Source organism: Sceloporus occidentalis, unplaced genomic scaffold (assembly GCF_023333645.1).
Source record: "Sceloporus occidentalis isolate IW3139 unplaced genomic scaffold, rSceOcc1.0.p SCAF_1, whole genome shotgun sequence".
Taxonomy (NCBI): domain Eukaryota; kingdom Metazoa; phylum Chordata; class Lepidosauria; order Squamata; family Phrynosomatidae; genus Sceloporus; species Sceloporus occidentalis.
Window position 1 is genome coordinate 160,942,470 of NW_028316981.1, and position 22,750 is coordinate 160,965,219.

General features: G+C 42.4%; 1 protein-coding gene across 5 annotated transcripts in view; it reads left to right on the forward strand.

Annotated features, from left to right (window-relative positions):
* Positions 1-12,104: 12,104 nt before the first annotated feature.
* RNF41 (ring finger protein 41) overlaps positions 12,105-22,750 on the forward strand; it is a 37,403-nt gene continuing 26,757 nt past the window's right edge. The window contains exons 1-3 of one of the 5 annotated variants that reach the window (XM_089479444.1): positions 13,545-15,287; positions 15,710-15,910; positions 17,094-17,232. The gene's annotated coding sequence lies outside the window, so the exon portion shown is untranslated. Of the gene's footprint in view, positions 12,159-13,544; positions 15,288-15,311; positions 15,911-17,093; positions 17,233-18,185; positions 18,444-22,750 lie in introns of those variants that run through there. The other 4 variants (XM_089479480.1, XM_089479453.1, XM_089479459.1 and 1 more) reach the window with 4 other exon arrangements.

Here is a 22,750-nt window from a genome sequence, read left to right on the forward strand (position 1 = left end):
TATCAAACAAAGGGAATTGGAAGTATAATCCAATGGCAATCTGAATGCACTCATGGGGTTTAATGTTATTGCGTGATAACCCACTACACACAAATTCAGGCAATGGGAAGTCAGTCCGAACGCAATCGTGGGGTTTCACGTTATTGCGTGATAGACTGCCACATGCAAATTCGGGCAATGGCATGCTATTTTTGGGCAATGGGGAGCCAGTTTGCATGCAATGTATATTCACGTAATTGCACAAAACTAGCAACTTTAAGTGAATGCGTTCTGGCCCCACTTTCTTTTCATTTGAATTTAATAGAAATTCCTCCCATTTGATAAACTCCTTACTCTCTCACCCCCAGAGGAAGGCAATGGCTAATTCACTCTGAAGAATTCTCACCCTCAGAAAACCCTGTGATAGAGTCACCTTAGATTTGCCATAAATTGGCACACAACAACAACAGTGGCTAGACAAAAGGGAATTTAATTCCTTGGCTATTGTGTACTACCTAGAGACCTACAGGTAGATCCCAATCTATCTTTTTTACTGTTGGGTACAGGACTAGAACACTGGGAGTAGCATATATATGTCCGTCCCTAGCTTCTACTCTACCAAAAGCATCTGAGGAAGTAGACTAAAGTCTACAAAAGCTCATGCTGCCAACTTCTTTCTTTCAGTTAGTCTCAAAGGTGCTACAAGAGCTCTCTACATACTGGAAGTAGTAATTCATCTTATGTACCGTCAAGTCATTTCTGACTTATGGAGTTTCTTCAGAGGGGGTTTGCCATTGCAAACCTCATTACACTAGGAAATCATGGTTCAAATCCTGGCTGGGCAAGTCACACACTCTCAGCCTCAGAGGATGGCAATGGCAAACCCCCTCTGAACAAAACCTGACAAGAAAGCCCTATGAGGGTTGCCGTAAGTCAGAAATTACTTGAAGGCACACAACCACAAACATCAGGTTATATGTTTAGATATAGTATCTATTTCTTCATGGTGTTCATGTTTATTAAAGATGTACCTAGATTTTAGGGATGCGGTGGCTCAAGTGGTTAAGACGCTGACTCTGTTGATTGCAAGACCGGCAGGTTGACAATTGAAGACCCAGGTGCCGTATGATGGGGTGAGCAGCTCCTGTCACTAGTCACAGCTTCTGCTAACCTAGCAGTTCGAAAGCATGCAAATGCAAGTAGATAAATAGGTACTACACTGGTGGGAAGGTAAACAGTGTTCTGTATTGTCATGCTGGCCACTTGATCACAGAGTTGTCTCTGACAACGCTAGCTCTTTGGCCTAGTAACAGAGATAAGCACTGTCCCCTATGGTCAGTCACGACTTGACAACCGTGTCAATGGGGAATACCTTTACCTTTACCTTGATTTTACCACAGTAAGACATCAACAGTTTTGTAAAATTTCCACAGCATCTGGAATGGCATGACCCTAAGCAGGTGAGGGAGATGTCAATTTTAATTGATAGTTGCTACTAATGTTCTGATTCTGAGGGAAACATGTGTGAACACTAGTTCCCCCCCCCCACCATTATTTGCGAATTTTTCAGAATCATGAGGGTCCTCTGCCCTTAACCCTGCAAATCCAGAGGGAAGACTGTATTTACAAATCAACTTAATTATTTTTAAGCAACAGATTAATAACATTGGTCAAGACTGAAGTTATTATGTTTTGCGGAAAATAGAAGCAAGCCCTTTTGCCCTGAAAGAATTCACAGATCAGGTACATTCACACTAGGAAGGAAACTGCACCCAAAGAAGTGGATTTATTATCTACAAAAGCTTATGCAAAAATAAACACCACTTAGTCTTAAAGGTGCTGCTGCCACATTTCTTTCTTTCTTTTTCTCCCCTTTCTTCCTCCTTTTTATGTTGCAAGAGACTAACTCAGCTACTTATTTGAAAACTAGAAGGGAGAACATATTTGGCACTTCAACTGCTATAGATTTCAACTCCCAGAAGCTTTAGCCAGCATGACCAATGGTAAGATTATGGTAAGTGTACTCCAAAACATTTAGAAGGTTAAAGATTCCCCAGATCCAGTAAAGGATCTGGCATACCAGTTATGTCATTATTAATTAATCAATGGTATTTACTTAAAGAACAAATAAAAGGGCCAGATGAGGAGGCAAGGATGAAGAGAAATATGTGTTATTTCAGTTATGTGAAATATTGTGTCATTAAGGGACTAAATACCCTAAAGGCACCAAATCGTGATCTTGGAAGCTAAGCAGGGTCAGCCCTGGTTAGTACTTGGGTGGGTTTTCTTGACAATATTTGTAGAGAGGAGGATTGCCATTGCTTTCCTATGTGGCTGAGAGAGTGTGACTTACCCAAGGTCACCTCATGGCCAAGCTGGGATTCAAAACCTAGTCTTCCAGTGTCCTAGTCCAATGCTCAAAGCATTACACCACTGACCTTCACTGAAATAGGGACTTAGCAAGGGTTTAAATTACACCTACTTTACAACTAGGACAGTGTTAATCATTATTTTATATAAAATACAGAGCACAGGTCTAACTAGACTGGAGGGAGGAGGGAAGAGGGAGGCTGAGCTGTAGCATTATTTGTATGATATTTCACATTCTGAGGTGTGCCTCTCTTATTTTGGAACTGAGAAAAGTGACTTTTTGGATGGCAGCAGAGGGGGTCTGGGTGTTAACATCCAAAGACAAATAAACAAATAATTTTTCTAAGCCTTCAATGGGACTCCTACCCTCCAAGGCTTTGAATTCAGTGGCTGTTTCCTCCTTGGAAGGGGCAAAAGTAGTACGGTATCTGCCTTCTTAGCTTTTGGGAGACAAGGGGTATTTTTAATCTGTGTAGTATTAGAAGCAATGCAGAGTCAGGAATGAACAAGCCAGGTAACAGTATTATGTCCTTACACAAGTTAAATGGTAAAAGGAAGGTACAAAACAGGACTGAGAACTAGTGTGGTATAATGCATTGGACTAGGACTCCAGGAGACTAGGGTTCAAATTATCCCTACTCAGACATTGAAACCCAAGTAATGATTTTATGTAAATCACACTCCTTCGGCCTCAGGGGAAGATAATAGCAAACTTAAGAGCGTTACAGACCGCCTAAAAGCAGCGGTCTGCCGGCGATGCCAGTTGCTCCACAAGGGAGCCGCAGCAGCCAAACCGTACGACTCCCTCACGGAGCAAAAAGAAGCCCCCAAATTGGGCTTCTCTTTGCAGCGCGCTTATGACGTCGCGAGGCGCCAATGGCACACTCACAGCGTCATTTGCACCGTGCGGATGCAATGCGTCCGCTACGTCAAGATGGCAGCGCCCGTGTGGAATGGGCACCGCCATTTTGTGCGCGCTCCGCACGTATTAGGATTAGGGGCGTCAGGAAGTGACACCCCTTTCTAACCCTAGTACGCGTGGAGCGCGTACTTTATGCCCATGTGGAACGGGCCTTACTCTGAGCAAATCTTGCCAAGAAAACCCTATGATAGGATCACCATAGATCAGAGTCAACCTGAAGTCACATAACAACAAACGGGACTAAGTCCACATATTTTTCTATTTTACAGAAGTTGAGGAATGAAGGAAGTTGCTCAGAGTCGTGGAAAAACCAGTTTCTTCCCTAAGACAAAGAACACTGGTCATATCTAATTACTCAAGCCTCAAAAACTACTGCTGTCAGGTCAAATATTGGTTTGAATTTTGTGCGTCTTGTGCACATAAACATACAGTATATTTTTGCCTTTGAGTATACCTGCCTTTGTGCGTGAATGTTGGCAAAGGGAGGAAAGTGGTTTTATAGTCTGACACAGTGGAGGGGAGATCAGAGCAAACTGAAGATGTTTTGTTCCCTGAGGCAGAAGACAAATCCCTCCAACCCCATCTCCCTCTTCGTATATTCTTCCATACTCTGCCTAATGGTAGGACCTGCAATGGAATATGGTTCAGCACAGTGGGTCCTTACATCCTCTAATCTAGTTTTGTTTGCAAGCCTATTTCCTGTGGAGTTTATCACACAGGGACAGGTGTCCTTATTCCATCCAGAAAGTGTGAGTGAAAGTGATCGTGCGAAAGGCTTTCTCACTACATCGCCCTGACCCTGTCATGTTCCGTCAGTGAAGTGGAACTGCATTAATGGGATGTTCCAATAATACCAAATGATGGGAAATGAGGGGACAATTCCACTTCACTCATGGGACAATTCCACTTCATTCACGGGATCAGCCTTTCATGCGATCACTTTCACTCACACTTTCTGGACAGGATAATGTCCAGATAAGTGCAATTTAGTGTGAAAGTACTTGCTGCGATCATGCAAGAAGCACAGGATAGGGACAGGACAGTGACATCCTGTTCCCCGTGTGATAAAGTTCTATGTGAAGCGGGGGGGGGGGGGGGAAGAAGCAAACAATAAACAGTAATTAGCTGATGGGGCATATGATTAAGTCACCAGTTGTGTGTGTGTGTGTGTGTGTGTGTGTGTTTAAGGAGGTGGTATACTCACAAACATTATGTTTATCTGTCTGAATGTTCCATTGTTCTAAGACTGCATTCTCCCACACAGTAAACGTTTTTCCAGGATTCAGCAAGCACAAATATGTATTATGCATTTAAACTGGCATAATTATTAAGCAGACTGGTTGGCCACATCAGAACTGACAAGCTGCACCAACACAATCAACACTGTGCTGGTTGAAGCTACTGTGTTTCTGTGGCTAGAGCATTAGACTAGGATGGGGAAGACCTTTTTTCATATTTCCTCCACTCAGCCATTAAACTTACTGAGGTCTCTCTCAATATAGCCTACTCCACTTTTGTGAGAGCAGCATGGGATGGGACATATCTATCAACCTGAGCTCTTTAGAGATAATGTGTAGTATAGCTATGGAGATTATCAGACGGTGCTTTTCCTGTCCTTATGGTGTGATCGCAAAAAGATTTTCACACGATGTAGTGCTTAGCCTGTCAGTGTCCTGTCAGTGAACTGCAGTTGACCACAAATGTGCAAAATATTTTCAAATGACGCCGCATTTACCCTATCATTACCGTGTAACTGAAGTAGAATTATCCTGTCATTTTGTATTAACAGGAGTCTGCGTTAATACAAAATGATTAGACAATTCCACTTTAGTTACAAGGTAATGATAGGATAAGCATGACACGTATGAAATGCTTCGTGTGATTGTGATAAAGACGGGAGAGCGATCTGCTTTGCTCCCGTTCCCATCCCTGTCTGATAATCCTCTAAATCACATACACACATTTACCATGTTGACATTATAAACTCAGACCAGGCCTGATCTATATGTTCAGTTGCAGAAGCCAAATCAGAAAAATACGAAATAAAAACAGTGTGCTCCAAAGTAGGTGCAACATACAATTTCTTCATCAAGATTAAGGAGAAGATTTTATATGTTGCTGAAGAAAACAGGGGAGGGCAACTATTGCTGTCACAATATTTCTGAACTGCAACTCTCATAATCCCTTATGATTATGCTGCAAAGAATAGGTTTGACAGGAAAAAAATGATACAGAGGGCCATAGATGCTGAATTAGAGCTATACTGCAAGTATGGGAAACTAGTGGCTCTGCAGATGTTTTGGACTGTAACTTCCACAATTCCATGTGCTATGTCATGCAATCAGGAGCTGATAGCTATTGTGCTCTAAAACATCTGTTTACTACCATATGGCATAAGTCAGGGGTTGGCAACCTATGGCCCGCGGGCCGTATGCGGCCCGCCGAGCTGTTGTGACCGGCCCCTGCTCGGTCCTGCTGCCGATTGCTGCCGCCAAAGGCCCCGCGGGGCTTTTAATAATAATAATAATAAAATTTATTTGTAGCCTGCCTTTCCAGCGATCAAGGCGGGTAACAGCACATAAAAGTTTGACAATATACAGTCCATAAAAACATACAATAGAACATTAGTCAATAAAAATATCAGCAACTGCTACAATACACTAACATCTCCAGCTAGCACAATAGTGCAACAGAGAGGGGAGGGTGGGAGTACTTCGGGGTATTAGGGGTATGCCTGCTGGAACAGGTGTGTTTTAAGCCTCTTTTTAAATTGGTCCAGAGAGGTGGCCGAGGGGAGCTCGCCGGGGAGTGAGTTCCAGAGCTTAGGGGCCGAGATGGAAAAGGCCCTTTGAGTGGTGGTGGAATATCTCGCTTCTGGAACTCTTAACAAGTGCTTCCCGGCTGACCTGAGTGTGCGGGGCGGATTGTATGGAGAGAGGCGGTCCTCCAAGTACCCTGGACCCAAGCCATTTAGGGCTTTATAGGTAATAACCAACACCTTGTATTGCGCCCGGAAGCGAATAGGCAGCCAATGAAGGTCTTTAAGAACAGGTGTTATATGACTGGTCCTGGAAAATCCAGTGACCAGTCTTGCTGCCATATTCTGTACCAATTGAAGCTTCTGAGTATGGTACAAGGGTTGCCCCATGTAGAGCGCATTACAGAAGTCCAATCGAGAGGTTACCAGAGCATGTACTACTGTTTCAAGGTCCCTCCGGCCCAGGTAGGGTCGCAGCTGGCGTATCAGCCGAAGCTGATAACAGGTGCTCCTGACCGTCGCATCCACCTGAGATGTAAGGTGGAGTGACGAGTCAAGGAGCACACCCAGACTGCGAACTGAGTTCTTCACAGGAAGCGTGATCCCATTCAGGACAGGTGGAGAAATAGCCATCCCCGGGCCCGGGGAACCTATCACAACCACTTCCGTTTTCTCTGGATTCAAACTGAGTCTGTTTTCCCTCATCCAGCCCATTACCGACTCCAGACAGGCATCCAGAGGAGAGATGCCATCCCTGGTCACTGCATCAGTCGGGGGCACAGAGAAGTAAATTTGGGTGTCATCAGCATACTGATAACACCACACCCCGTGCCTCCGGATGATCTCTCCCAGCGGTTTCATGTAAATGTTAAAAAGCATGGGGGACAAAATGGCTCCTTGAGGGACACCAGATGTAAGTGCCCTCTTATCGGAGCACACGTCCCCCAGCTCCACCATCTGGAACCTTCCCAAGAGGTAGGAACGGAACCACTGGAGCACAGTGCCCCCAATTCCCAACTCCCTCAGGCGATCCAGAAGGATACCATGATCAATGGTATCGAAAGCCGCTGAGATGTCCAAGAGGACTAACAGGGACACGCTACCCCTGTCCATGCCCAGACAGAGATCATCGACCAGGGAGACCATGGCAGTCTCAACCCCGTAGCCCATCCTGAAGCCGGTTTGAAATGGGTCTAGATAATCAGTATCATCCAAGATCGATTGAAGCTGGATTGCAACTGCTCTCTCGATCACCTTCCCCAAAAATGGCAATAGCGATACAGGCCGATAATTGTTATGCATCAGGGGGTCAAGGGAGGGCTTTTTTAGCAATGGTTTTACTATGGCCAATTTTTTGGCCTCTCGCGGAAGTGCGCGGGGCCTTTGGCGGCGGGCAAGGGGGGGCAAAGGCCCTGCGCGCAGGGAGGAGGAGGAGGAGGAGGAGGGAGGAAGGAAGAAAGAGGAGGAGGAGGGAGGAAGGCAGAGGAACAGGAGGAGGAGGAAGAAGAAGAAGAGGAGCAGGAGGAGGAGGATGGTGATGGTGATATTGATATGAGCCAGCTTCAGAGGCATGGCCAATGTAAGTTGCTGTGATTTTTACAAACTCATGCGCAGTGAAGAAAAACCACAGTCCCTTGCCCAAGTAAACACTTCTGAGAAGTACATTTGAACACGAGGGCAAATCACTTCTTGTGAGACCACCTTGACATGTTAAATATGCATAGCCATGTGAACCCATGTTCAGTGTGAAACCCAAAGAGTTTGGTTATGCAATAAGCCTCTGAAATATGCAAGAGATTGCCATGTTAAGTAAAGCCATGTTCAATGCTGAAATGTGCTGTTTGGAATGGGGGGAGGGGGGGTTGGCCAGAAAGGGAAGTACATTTCTGCCATCTGTCTAGGAATAATGCCCAAATGTCCTCCATTTTGATCATGCCTAAGAAACATGTATTTATATTAACATTTTTTTAAAATCATCAAATTTTTTCGCATGCCCTCCATTTTTTAAAAAATGTGTCCTACATTTGAAAATGGTGTCCTATAGTATTTAATTATTTAATTATTTATTTTTTGGCTCCCCCCCCCCCCCCCCGTTGTCTGGGGGACACCAACCCGGCCCCCGGCTCAAAAAGGTTGCCTACCCCTGGCATAAGTGAAAATCCCCTTAATATGCGCTTCTTAAATTCTACTCAACAATTTTTGTTGTTATGTGCCTTCAAGTCATTTTTACTTATGAGACCCAAAGGTGAATTTTAGGGGGAGGGGTGTCTTTGCCTTCCTCTGAAGCTGAGAGTTTGGTTTGCCTAAGGTCACCCAGTAGGTTTCCATGGCTGAGCGCAGATTTGAACTCTGGTATAACCATGTCCTAATCCAACACTCAAAACACTACACCATGCTGTCTCTCTACTTGCTAATAGTTTGATGCAAGCCCAATGTGGGAATCATGCAGGCCTCCAGATGTGCCCGAACTGTAACTCCCAGCATTCTTCACCACTGGCTATGATAACTGAAGCAGCTGACAATTGTTGGCTAACATTTGAAAGGCAATATATGTTCTGTTCTTGATCGAAAATAAATTAATTAAGTAAACTAACGTAAGCTGATCCTTTCCCCATCAATCAATCAATGTTTATTTATTAGCCCATGGGCCGTCTGATCCTTTTCAATGTACAGTGCTACCTCGGGTTACGAAATTAATTCGTTCCGCGGCGCCGTTCGTAACCCGATACATTTCGCAACCCGAAAAGGCTTTCCGTTAGCGCTGGAAAGCCGCTAGCCGCGCTTCGCATTTAAATTTCGCGCCGAAATGAATTTCGTAACCCGAAAAATCTTTCGTTACCCGGAACAGTTTTTTCCAATCTAACTTTTTCGTACCCCGGAAATTTCGTAACGCGATCAATTCGTATCCCGGGGTACCACTGTATGTATTAATTGGCCCCAGTGTTTGACTCGTCTCTCATTCCATTTATCTGTTGTGTGCTTTCAAGATGGTTCTGATGTACAGTAGCCCTAAGGTGAATCTATTTCAGGAGAATACTGCACTACGCTCTTATTGTGTTGCTATTCCAATTTTACTGCTATTCCTCCTGTAGCATTCTGGGGTTTGCAGTTCAGAGCTCTCTGATTGAGAATTCTAAATGCCTTTCCCTAAACTGCAAATCCCAGGATGCCACAGGAGGCAACCATGGCAGTAAAAGTGGAACAGCAGCACTATAAGAGTGTAGTGCAGTATTCTCCATGGAGTTTCTCTGCAAGATTTGCTCAGAGCGGGTTTGTCATTGCCTTCACCTGATACTTAGGACTTTATCACACAGGAGGCAAAGTGCTCAAATCGTGTGGATAAACAGGGTTTAAATCTCGTGAATATCCTGCAAGATGAAGTCGAGTGACCTCGCCATTTTCCAAGACTTATCCCATAAATAAAGTGACCAAAAATAAGAAGCGGCCAAATCGCACACTTCAGTTAATTAGTTAAGTACAGGAAAATTATCTCGCTTTTGCAAAATATTCCCAGATTTAATCCCAGTTTATCCACGGGATTTGGGCACTTTCCTCCCATGTGATAAACTCCTAAGAAAGCGTGACTTGCCCAAAGTCATCCAGTGGCTTTCGACAGCTGAGCCGGGATTTGAAAGCTGGTCTCTCAGAGTCCTAGCCCATATTCAAACCATTACACCACAATGGTTTGTTTAGTTTACAGGGGATGCTTTGATGGAGGGTTCCTGCATGGCAGGGGGTTGGACTGGATGGCCCTTGTGGTCTCCTCCAACTCTACGATTCTATGATTCTACTGACGGAGAAAGGCACAGGACCACTCAGAAGCAGAGACAGGAAGAACAATTCACAGCATGATCTAAAGTCAATTTTCTTATTCATGAACAGCTTGAATGTTGGGCTAGGACTCTAGGAGGTCAGGCAGCCAGAGTCAATTTTAAGCACGTAAAAACCATCTCCATTGAGTTCTGTGGAACTTGCACTTCCTTCTTAAGTAACTGCAGAGGATCACAACTGGAAAACAATTGTTGTTTGTTGCTGTGTGCCTTCAAGCCATTTTTGACTTTTGGCAACCCAAAGGTGAAGTTAAACAGGGTTTTCTTGGCAGAACATGTTAAGAGCGGGTTTGCCTTTTCCTTCCTCTGAGGGTGAAAGAATGTGATTTACCTAAGGTAAATCCAGTAGGTTACATGGCTGAGCGGGGATTCGAACCTTGGCCTCCATAGTCATACTCCCATGCTCAAACCATTACACCACAGTGGCTCTCTGAAAACAACTGAAAACAATTTACAACAGCGCTAATCTGTGCTCACCTTGAAGGCGAACGAATTAATTGTTACCAGGAGATTAAGTGGAACAATTGCATCCATATCTGCAAAGACATCTTCTGCTGGGCCACACAGGGTGCATCTTTGTTGCTATTGTTGTGTGCCTTCAAGCCATTTCTGACTTATGGCAATCCTAAGGAGATAATGCAGCTGTCTTGGAAAGATTTGTACAGAGGAGGTTTGCCTTTATCTTTCCCTTAGGAAAGAGAATGTGACTCACCCAAGGTCACCCTAAATGGGCTTCTATGGCTTCTATGGCTAAGATTCAAACCCTGGTCTCCAGAGTCCCACTCAAAGCACTAGGCCACGGGGGCTCTAGGCTGCACCTGCACTGAAATAATGCAGTTTGGCACCACATTTGGATGCTGTAGCTCCATCCTATGGTATTCTGGGGTGTGTGGTTTTACAAGGTATTAGCCTTCTCTGCCCAGGGTGACCAGACACGTCCTACATTTCAACCTTCTGTCTGAGAGGAATTCCAAAAACTCCTCCCCCATTTTGACCATGACCAAGAAGCATGAGTTTACATTTATCTTAAATTTTCTTAGCTTTTCTTTGGTCATGTCCTACATTTTGTATTGAATGTCCTCAATTTTTTGGTCCCTTTTCCTCCTTCACAGTCTCTGACCAAAGAGGTCTGGTGCCACACAAAACTACAAATCCCAGGATTATTATTATTATTATTATTATTATTTTGTAGGTTGGAGCTGTGGCAGTTAAAGGTCCCAAACATACTGCAGGACTAATCCAGTTTGAGACCACATTAACTGCTCTCTGGCTCAGTGCGAGGGGGAATCCTGGGAACTGTGGTTTATTGTGGCACCAGAGGTCTCCCTGACAGAGAAGTCTCACAAAACTACAATTCCCAGGATTCCCCCTAGCACTGAGCCAGGGCAATTAAAGCAGTCTCAAACTGGATTAGCCCTGCAGTGTGTTTTGGACCTTAGATTATGATTTACTCGGGGGGGGGGGGGAATGGGTGAACTGCATTATTTCTGCAGTGTGTTTTAGACCAAAGCAGCATGAAACTTAATTGTTGCTCTTTATGTTGTTGTGGTTTATTTTAATTGGATTATTTTGTTGTTTTAGGTAGGGAGGGAAATGGGGATTTTTATATGAATGTTTTAACTGTAATCTGCCTCGATTATCTTTGGCAGAGAGGCGGGGTATAAATAAAGTTTTATTTATTTATTTATTTATATTTATTATTTATTGGTTATGGGGGTGGTGGGCCTATGAGGCATTGCAGTTTATTGTATTTTAAAGTTTTTTAATATTGTTGTAAGCCATCTCGATCGCATTGGAGAGGAGGGATATAAATATATTATTATTATCATCATTATTATTACTATTCTTATTATTATCATCATCATTATTATTGTTATTACTATTATTATAATTATTACTATTATTATTATTATTTCTACAGTGCGGATGTACTCTTCGTGTGCTTCTTCACATGGCTCCGCCTGCAGCTAAGTCACGCCCACGCAGAACGTAGCCACGCCCACGCCACGCCCAAATGCACAACTTAGCCACGCCCATACGCCATAGTCCCGCCCACACACTCCTCTATATGTCCCTCTCTGCGCGTCTGACGGCGGGGAAGAAAGAAGCATTCAACCATAGAATCTTCGCCCTTTTCAGGTGCCTAGAGCGGCCAGTGAGGGGGCGGACGCACACATCCGGTTTGCGGAGGTGACGTGTTTCCGACGTTGGAAGGCAGGGGCGGGGGAGAAAGCGGCTGTGGCGGCGGCGGCGCTGCTGCTGCTGCAGTGAGGCGGCGGCGGCTGTCCCCGCGCGGGAGGTACGCGGAAGAAAAGGCCCCCGGCCTTCGGGGAAGGTGCTGAGGGGCGGCCGTGTTTTGCGGCGGAGGAGCTGGTTCGGGCCTGAGTCGGAGGGGCGGAGGCAGGGAGGCCAGCCTCCGAAACACACTGCAGAAATAAACCCGCTTTGAGGCCGCTGTCGCTGCCCTGGCTTAGTGCTATTAGGGAATCATGGGAATTGTAGTTCGTTGTGGCACCAGAGCTCTCTGACAGAGAAGGCTCAATGCCTCTCGCAAAACTACGCTTCCCAGAAGTAGTCCCTAGCCCTGAGCCAGGGTCTGGAAGTGGCTGATTTCTGCAGGAGGACAAGGCTCCGCAGAATGGGGGACACCCAAGAACAGTGCAGGGCATGGCAGAAGGAAAGGCAAAAGCACTCATCTTCATGCTTCTTGTGTGTGATTGTGTGTGTTGCGCACACTGCCTTCAAGGCGTTTCCAGATCAGGGAGACCCTCTCCTGGGGTTTCCTTGGCAAGATTGGTTCACAGGAGGTTTGCCATTTGTTTTAGTTGTTGTAGTAATTTCATTCTCTTTCAATGCACTGTTTTTGTATGCTTTTGGAATGGGTTTTTTTTTACTGTTGTAAGCCGCCCTGAGTCTCAGTCTTGGGAGAAGGGTGGGATATAAATAATAATAATAACAACAACAACAATAATAATAATAGCCTTTCCCTGAGGCTGAGAGAGTGTGGCTTGCCCAGGGTCTCCCAATGGGTTTACATGGCTGAGTTGGGACTCAAACCCTGGTCTCCAGAGTCTAGTCCAGCACTCAAACTACTGCACCAGTGCATTTTGGGATTCTTTCCTGGACAGATGGATGAAATGTAGGACAGGCCCTGGAAAATGAGGACAGGTCTGGGTGGAGGGAGGCTGAAGGGACCATGCTTCTTGTGTGTTGCGCACTTCCTTCAAGCCATTTCTGACTCAAGTCTCCACCACGAAAGAGGCTTTTCCAAGACATAGTTGATGGTGCTAAGTTTTAAAAGGTGGGCTCACTTGTGTATTGAGAGGGTTTTGCTGGTAGACAACTGAGCCCAGGCTCCAAATCCTGAGAGCCTTTCAGGGAGGGAGGATGAGAATGCGTCCTTGCCAGAGTAACCAGACACATACTATTATTATTATTATTTTCTTATATCCCACCTTTCTCCCAAATATAGGTACTCAGGACAGCAAACAACAAGTACAAAACAATACAATTTAAAAGCAATACAAAATATTAAAAGAGAAAAGTATAAAACAATACAATTTAAAAACAATATGAAATATTAAAATACATAAATCTAAAATTTAAAAAGCAATAAAACAATTGTAAGAATTAAAACTATTATAAATTAAAATATAATATGTCAAAATGCAAACCATTTCTACATTTCCGTCTTCTGTCTGGGAGGGATTCCAAGAGGCCCTCCACTTTGTGTGTGACCAAGAAGCAGGAATTTACTTCTATCTGTGTGTTTTTAGCTTTTGTTTGTCGCGTCCTCTGTTTTTCTGGAAGGTCCTAGGTTTTGTGGTGCCCTCTCCTCCTTTGTGATTAAGACATCTGGCCACCCTGGCTCTTGCTGACTTGAGTTTTATATATTGCCCTGCACAGTTGTTGTTACCTGCCTTAGAGTCAACCTCTGCTCATGGCAACCCTGTGGATGACACATCTCCAAGGCCCCCTGTCCTCAGTCCCTCTGCTCAGATCCTGCAGGTTCAGGGCCTCCTTGACTGAGTCTGTCCATCTGGCGTGTGGTCTCCCTCTGCTTCTCTCTTTAGTGCCTTTTCCAATGGTTCATGCCGTCTCATCATGTGGCCAAAGTAGGAAAGCCTCAGTTTAGTCATCCTGGCTTCCAAGGAGAGTTCAGGCTTGATCTGTTCTAGCACCCATTTATTTGTCTTCTTGGCAGTCCACAGTATCCTCAGCACTCTTCTCCATTATACTTATTACAACAATTATACAACAAGAACCAGGTTTAATGTCTTTTTTAGGTTTTTAAAAAAAGTGTCCAGAAACCTCTGCTTAGTGGTGTGAATGACGAGGCTTCCTAGCACAGGAAATCTGTCCAGGAAAGTTTGGAAACTGCCCTTTTGGTAGGGCAAGAAGAAGAGTCAAGGACCTAGTTACAGTACTTGAAAAGAGGTCTGTAGAGGGGTCTTTTGAGGGGCTTGAAAGTGAATAATGTTACTTTGCTGGAGAGTAATTTTGCAATGTGGAGTTAGGGTTGAAGACAGATGTGGCTGAATTATGGGTTGTTGTTACCTTTATATTTATTTATATCCTGCTTTCTCCCCAAAGTTGGTACACAAAGCAGCTTGCAAATTAAAAGAACAATCCAATTAAAAACATACAAAAGTGTTTTACATAGTTGTGGGTTCTGTGGCCTCTTCTGCATTGTGCCTCCCAAAGAATAAGGGTCAGAGTGCAAGGACTAGATAAGAGACTGATTTGTAAAGGCTGGAAACAACAGTGTCATGAATGAGGTGGACTTGGAGTGTTAGCAGATGCATGTACTTCCCCTCCAGATTAATGCCAGTTTTGTGTTTTGGGATTAGTTCACAGTGTGGGTGGGACTGAAGAAACAATGTGAGGATCTAGCGAAACAGTTGGTTTTAATGTGAGGCATGCTTGTTGATCCCATACAGTGGGCCAGAGGTGATACTGTTTAATAAGACATTAGAAATATGGAGTGAAAGCAGGCAGAACATACAGAAGCCCTGCTTATTGGAATGGAACAAGACACCTTGATGAAGGATCTTGTGGCAAGACTTAGCCTAAGGGTAGGAGAAAGAATCTTGTAGCTGATGGCCCAGAGGAGAATTTCTCTGTTACTTCAAGCAGCTGTTTTTACTGTTGTTTAAGAGCACTGACAATAACAGAGAGAACTGACGTTGTTTATGGTGTAAAACAGGTTTTTGCAGCCTTAATTTGGTTTTGTAAGTCACAAACATAGAATACCTGAACTATTGCAAAGCTAAGCTAAAGAATCTGGATATGGATGTGGGACTCTTTAACACACCCTTGCATGTCCTTTTGCCTCCTTGTAGTTATGCTGTGGGCTTATGGAATCCAAGATCTTTAAGCACGATATACAAAGTAAGACTTGGAGGATATGGCAGTAAAGGCATAGAAAGTGAGTGGCCTTAAATCTGTCCTGATGAAGGAGTCTTGTTTTATTAACAAGACCTCTTGTGATTTATATAAAATAGAATTTAATGACCAATATGGGAAAGTGTAGGAATGAAGACTGATATACAGATAAAAATAGCTTAATATATAATGTCAAGACCTGTGTCTGAGGTTTGACTCTTTTTTTCTTAGAATATTTCTAATTGGAATATCCTGCTCAAAACAATTATTTCTTGGTTTTGTAAAATGTGTAACTTTGGCCTTATTCCCATTACCTTTAAACCAGTTCAAACGATCCTGGTTCCTACTTAATCTGAATTACTGAAGCGATTCTGAGAGGAGGGCCATGCACTAGATCCATTTAACCTGTGTCTTTTTGACGCTGATTTTTCCCTCTTCTTTTTCAATAAATCTAATCTGCGCAAGTATGAACCACATGCAGATCGGAATCGATTTAATTTTGCCCTTCATCAGGCTGGAGTGAGACCATTTTGAATCAATTCATGCCTCAATGTGAACCACAAGTGGATTATTTTGGAAGGAAAAATGCGATCGGGGCAAATGTAGTGGAAATCACGCTCCAGTGTCGAATTGATCCATCGATTTGGATCACACACCGATTTATCTGTAAGTGGGAATGGGGCCATAAATTCAGGAAATCTTCCCTTACCTCTCCCCATTACATCTATAATAAATAATCACAGTAAAAAGGTACAACACATTTAGCTGAATAGCCTCTAAGATCACTCTAAGAAGTGATCTAATTCCTAGTTGTGGCCTTTGTGGTACAACATTCTGCTTCCACTGTCAGTGGAGGGTGCTATGTGGGAAACATGAAGAGCAGTTGTGTAGTTTGATTTTGGATTCTAAATATTCAAGCATAGGGATGTACCTAGCACCAGTACATGTGGGCCTGTGCTCAGTTTCATCCTCTGATACATACAACATAGCGGAGCATTAACTTGAAATTCAAAAATTTTGGCTCAGAAATGAAACCATGTTGTGACATGCAAGGTTCTGTTTTGCTTTCTATGAGAAGATAGTGAGTGGTCATTTTTGTAACTTGTATTTTTAAGTCTTTCTTAATTCAGGACGTCAGGCTACAATTATGTGTATCGCAAAAGGGGGTTTACTGAATGGAGATTCAAGTAGTGCAAGTTGAATAACCTTTTTGGCAACTTGTAACTGAACTACAACTCGCGTGATTGCTGACCTTTGACCATGCTGGCTGAGGTGTCTTAGAGTTGAAGCCCAGCATCTGAAGGACAAAAATTTGTCAACTGTGGTGCTAAACAATTTGCTGTTTCCCCAGAAGATAGGATTTAACAGTTTGAACATGAATCTTATTGAATACTCTGTGCTTAGGCTAAATATTGGGAGGATATTCTTAACTGTAAACTGTCATGCAAAGAAACAGAACTTACTGTCAGGGGAGTCTGTAGAAATACTTCTGTGGGGAAATTGTTTTTAAACAAATCAAACATTAGTATGTTGGAAACATTTGCCCAACCCAAGAGCATGGAAAGGGATTGTTTTATAATAAAGTGCTGTTTTGTAAGTCTGCCTAAGGAATAAATGATTAGTGCAAAATATACACAAGAACATATTTGGGTTAGCAAAGCTATGTCTACACGGCTGATTAACAGCTGAAGAAATATTATTTCTTGGGTATGTAAATATTTGATGTGCTTCCCTGTAGTTGTTAAAGTTAGCATTTGCCATATCTATGTGTCCTGCCATGTTGTCAGTTAGTGCCTCTAATTTCATATTAATACTGATACTATCTTCTTATTTATTCCTATGGCCACAGGTCCTGACTGCAGGGGGAAATGATGACTTAGTTTGAATGAGGAAAGAAGATGGGCTGCTGTTGCAGACACTTTCAGAGACGCAACTCAAGGTCAAAACTGTCTTGTTGCAGTTCAGGAAAGAATTCTGTAATAGAAAAGGTAAAACCACTTTGTTTACAACATTTTATTGCTCAAAGTACTTCTACTTTTTTTGAAAGCATCTCAGTCTGGGAACTGAGATCCACAAATGTCTCTGTAGTCCAATGGATGGATTGATAGGTTCTGTTTGTGACTCATCCTGTTTTTAAGGAGAAGCAAAAATGGCATCGTAAAGTGGATTGGATTGTCTTACATTGTTTGTATATGTTATGTGCTATTTCCCTTTTGATATTTGAGAACTTTCTAAAACTAAAAGCTCTGTGGAAATACTGATTATAGTAGGGGTTATTAGAATCTAAATTCTAGTTAAATTCACTTGTAGGCAGCCAAGCAGCACTGGCTTCTCTGTATTATACACTTTGAGAGACATGCAGATGACACTCTTACTAGTAGCAGAAGATTGCAGAGACTTGGAAGAATTACTAACAAATGTCAAGGAAGAAGAGGTAAAAGCAGGATTACAGCTGAATATTAAGAAGACATAATAATGACCACAGAAAATCTGCATAACTTTAAAACTGATGATGAAAGCATTGAAATTGTTTTTGGGTTTAGGAATACCTCTATTTGCACATACATAAATGAGGTATCTTGTAGAGGGGACCTAAGTCTAAACATGAAATTTATTCATATTTTGTATATACCTCATACACATAGCCCAGAGGTTATTTTATACAATATTTTTAATTTGGGCATGAAATACAGTTCCTATACATAGCATAGGTGTCACTATCTCAGCTACCCATGAAAAAAGGTTTGGTTTTGGAATATTTTGAAATTTTGGATAAGGGAGATTCAACCTGTAGTTGAATACTAAAGTCAGGATTGTTCATACCATAGTATTTTTTATTTCCAAGTATAGATATGAAAGCTAGATAATGAAGAAAGCAGTCAAGAAAAAAAAAATACTTTGGATGTGAAGCTGCAGAAGAGATGTATGATTTTTTTTCCAGACTATGTTCCAGTGCAAATCAACTCTCAACTGAAAGCAAAATGACTGAGGCTATAGAATTTGCAAATATCTTGAGAAAACAACACATTGGAAAAGACAATTCTCAAGAAAGGCAACAGGAAAAGAGGAATACCGTATTACAGATGGATTGACTCAATGAAGGAATCCCCCCCCCCCCAAGTTTGCAAGACCTAAGCAGGGCAGTTGTTGACTGGGGTCATGGAAGTCTTAGGGTCACCATAAAACAAAGTCAGAGTTGGTAGGTACATATGTTTACTTTCAGAGTAGAGTTTTAGGGAGGAAAAACTACATTATACAATCTGAGTTTTTAAAAACTTAGGAAAAGGAGGATGTTCTCAAAAGGAGGACTAAAGGAAAAGAAAACTAACATTAGAAATAACTGAAGAGGTTCAAGTAAATAGAGAGTGAGGTAGGGAGAGATTTCTCTCGGGAGTAAGCATTGGCATTCTGGATTGGATATTGAAGAGGAGTGAGGAGCCTTTAGATGATGTTAGGCTTCAACTCTTACATGGTCAGCCAATGTGGCCAGTGATCAGAGGTGATCAGAGTTGTGCAACAACATCAGGAGGGCCATAGGTTATTCACTGGTGGTATCAAAGAGCAAGACATGAAACGCCAATTGAAAAATTACAATAGATGATGAGAGAAAACAAATAGTCCTTGATTTAAAGTTTGGTTGAGAGGAAAGTCCACAAATGTTTTGATTCTTCTCAAATGGAAGATGGAAATAAAATAATTTAACATGCATGCACATACAGTACACAAACACAACAGTTAGTAAGATCTAGCACATATTGTTTGTATGATTCTTAAATAGTTAATTATCAAATGCCTGTTTAAACAGATAAGTCTTTACATATCTGTGAATAGAAAGCAGGGAGGGTGCCAGTTTAATTTCTCAGGGAAGTGAATTCCAGAGCCTAGGGGCGGCCATAAAGAAGGCCCTCTCCCATGTTACCACCAGATGTACCTGTGATGATAGTGGGACAGAGAGAAGGGCCTCTCCAGCAGATCTTAAAACACAGGCTGGTTTGTAAGTGAAAATACCATCCTTCAAATAATCTGGACATGAACTGTAAGCAGACCAACAAGTAAGCAAGGACAGATGGTTGAAGAGTGTTTATGTCTAACATATATGTAAAGAACTTCAAACAGTTGCTTTCTTGACATAGAGAGGCTTCCAGTGCTGAACTTCACCATTCAGTAAGAGGCTGGCTTTCCTTCCTGCCTCCCTTCAACCTAGGTGTCATTACTTTAGAAGCATGATGTTCTGGAAAGTAATTAAAGCTTACTTTTTGGGGGGAAATAGTTTGGCACTGCATAAATAATTAGTTTTGATTGCAGAAATACTAAAATGAACTCTCATTTGTTTAGAGAATGAGCTCCTAGTTTCTTTTTAAATAGCAACATTTTTCTTGGAGAAAAATTGTTCTTAGAAAGTGCATTTAAGATGGCCAAACCTTTCATAGAGATAACATAATATGAACCCCCACTTTGTTTCAGCACAACCTCTGTTTAAAAGAGAACGCAAACTATGACTCTGGGTTTAGTATTAATAGGAAGTAGATATCAAATAATGAAAGATGTTGGCTTTCAAGAATGAACTTGTCAGTAGTTCATATGTATAGAAGAGATTTTCTGCCTAGAGATTATTTATTTTATAGTAGAAACTATTTTTCATCTTAGTTGTCTCTTAGGAAGTAATTAGCAACACAATGGCTCATATAGTAGTTCTCATCTTTCTTGAGCTGATTTCTGTTTGTCTTGAATCTAGCTCATTAATTGAGATGTTATTTTTATTGTTTTACCGCTGAAACAGAACGACCCTAAAGGGGCAGTCATGCCGCCCCTTTGAGTGCTGGATCAGGGCCACGGCAACCGCACATTGCAGCCCCGATCTGACGTTCTTCTGACCCCAAAAGAAGCATCAAAATGGTGCTCCTTTTTGGGGCAGAAAAAGAATGCCCTTGCCGCCACAGCTTTTTGACAGTGTGGTGCATATAAATGCTGCAGTGCCAAAACGCTGTGAAACCACCACATGTATGGTCAGTCATGTGGCTTCCCAGCAGCATGGGGATGGCATCAGAGTGTGCGGCATTAAACACCGAGCTCAGATGCCACCCTGAACCCCGCACTTCCAGTCTGTTTTGCCCCTTAGCTTATTTTCGTGGATGGATACAACTTTCTGAAAACGTATTTTAAAAATATTGTTTGTACAGATCAGTTGTTACAGCTAACTGCAGTTATTGCATGCCAAACATCATCTTGTGGACTAGAACTGATGAATTCAGGTCTACTTGGGAATACACCAAGTTGAGTTATTGCAAATTTCTTCAGAGCCAAACTGTTACAAGCAATTTTGTGTGTACTTCTAGGACAGTGGAGATAATGTGGTGCTCCCCAGATGATTTCTACATCAATACCTGGAATGCCTCTCCATTGATTATGCTGGTGGGGGTTGAGAGGAGTTGCTGTCCAAAATTATTTGGAAGGCACCAGGTTGCCTATTCATGCTGTAATGGAATGACAGAGAAGTTGCTTGCAAATAAGATCTTCCTTTCTGTTTCTGCAACCTGTGTGTAGTCAGAACTGTGTTTTGGAATATATGAGAAGCATCAGGAGTATGTTACATAGCAAGGATAATGGGTCATCGGCTCTATAGCAAGAGGCCCATATTGGTGAGCCTTTGTTGGGATCTGGCTTGATTTAACCAAACTGTTATCTTCTGGCTTCACACAGGTTTGGGATTGGAATGGGAATGGCTTCAGCCCTGCACTTGAATATTTAAAAGTTCTCTGTCTTGTATTTCTGTAATTGATAACATCGTTGTTTACTGAGTAGGAGCAGCTATCTTCTTTTGAAATCTGGGAGGCACTGCACTTGAAAATCCAGGAAGCATTAAAAACAGTAGCATAGTACAGTGCGCCCTTGGATTCGTTCCGGACTCCCCCGCGTAAAGCAAATTCAGCGCATGCTCGAGCCCCATTTAAATGAATGGGGCTCGTGCATGCAGTGGTGTGGCAGTGCGGTGGTGCACACACGCGCCCCATTACTCCCTATGGGATGCGTCGCCCCTTCCTCCCTGCGCGGCTTTCAGTATATGATGCGGGCGCTCTGTATCTGTTTTACAGTGACTTTCTGTACCAAGTGACATCCAGTCTGCAAAATGTTGTTGTTGTTAATGTCTCTAGTCAACTTTGACTCATGATGACCCTCATGATGAATGAGACATTTCCAAGAGCCCCTGTCCTTACCCTCTCTGCTCAGGTCCTACAGGCCCAGGCCTTTGTCTTCCTTGATAAAGTCCAACCATGTGGCATGTAGTCTTCCTCTCTTTCCACTGCCCTCCACCTTTCCTAGCATCATTGCCTTTTCTACTGATTCATTTTTCTTCATAATGTGGCCAAAATATGACAGCCTCAATTTAGTCATCCTGGCTTCCAGAGAGAGTTCTGGCTTGATCTGTTCTAGCACCGGTTGGTTTATCTTTTTGGCCATCCACAGTATCTTCAGCACTCTTCTCCAGCACTACATCTTAAATGAGTTATTTCTTTCTATCAGCTTTTTTTACTGTCAAGCTCTCACATTGGTACATTGTGATGACTAATTTAAAAGTTTGCATTATACTAACATCAGGGTTTAGAGTTATGTCTTTACACTTGATTATTTCCATTTCTTTCATAGCTACCCCTCCCAGTCCTAGTCTTCTTCTGATCTTTTGACTGCAGTCTCACTTCTGACCAATATCTGAACCAGAATATGGAAACTCTAACTATTTCAGTTTTCTCATTGTCTAGGGTAATTTTTTTAGATCTTCCATGGTCATTATTTTTGTTAATGTTCAGCATTAATCCAACCTTGGTACTTTCACCCTTGACCTTCTTCAGTAATTGTTCTGGGTTTGTTATCTATATATCTTACATTGTTAATGTTCCTTTTCCCAATCTTCACTCCTCTTGCCTCTGAATCTAAGCGTGCTCTGCATATTTTCTGTATACAGATTGAATAAATAGGATAATAGTATGAAGCCTTGCCTGATCCCTTTGCCGACTGTGAAATCGTTTTGTTTCTTCATATTGCATTCTGATGGCAGCCTCTTGTTCTAAGTACAGATAACACATCAGATAAATTGGATGTTGTAATAAAAATGAAATTAGCATGATTGGAGTCGTCATCAGAAGGGAGACCAACTAGAATTTTGGTTAATTTTTTCTCTCTGTCTCTATATAGAAAAACACATTTAAATTTATTTTTAAAGAACAGTTGATTTTATTTTGCCCTTGGTTTGTATCTGTAGCAACATTGTGCTCACCTTCAAGCTAGACTTTTCCTTGAAAAATCTACTGGAACCTGTGTTACAGCATCTTGATGTGAAGTTTGCTCCGTTGTATGCATTTTGATGAAATGTGAGCTGTAAAGTCTTGAAAGTGTATCTTATTAGGGGATTGTTTCATGCACTGTACCATTGACAAATTCCCGTTATATGTCTTTTTCTGGATATTTACAGTAGTTTGAAGTTTCTTTTAAAAACCAACTCCCAAACCT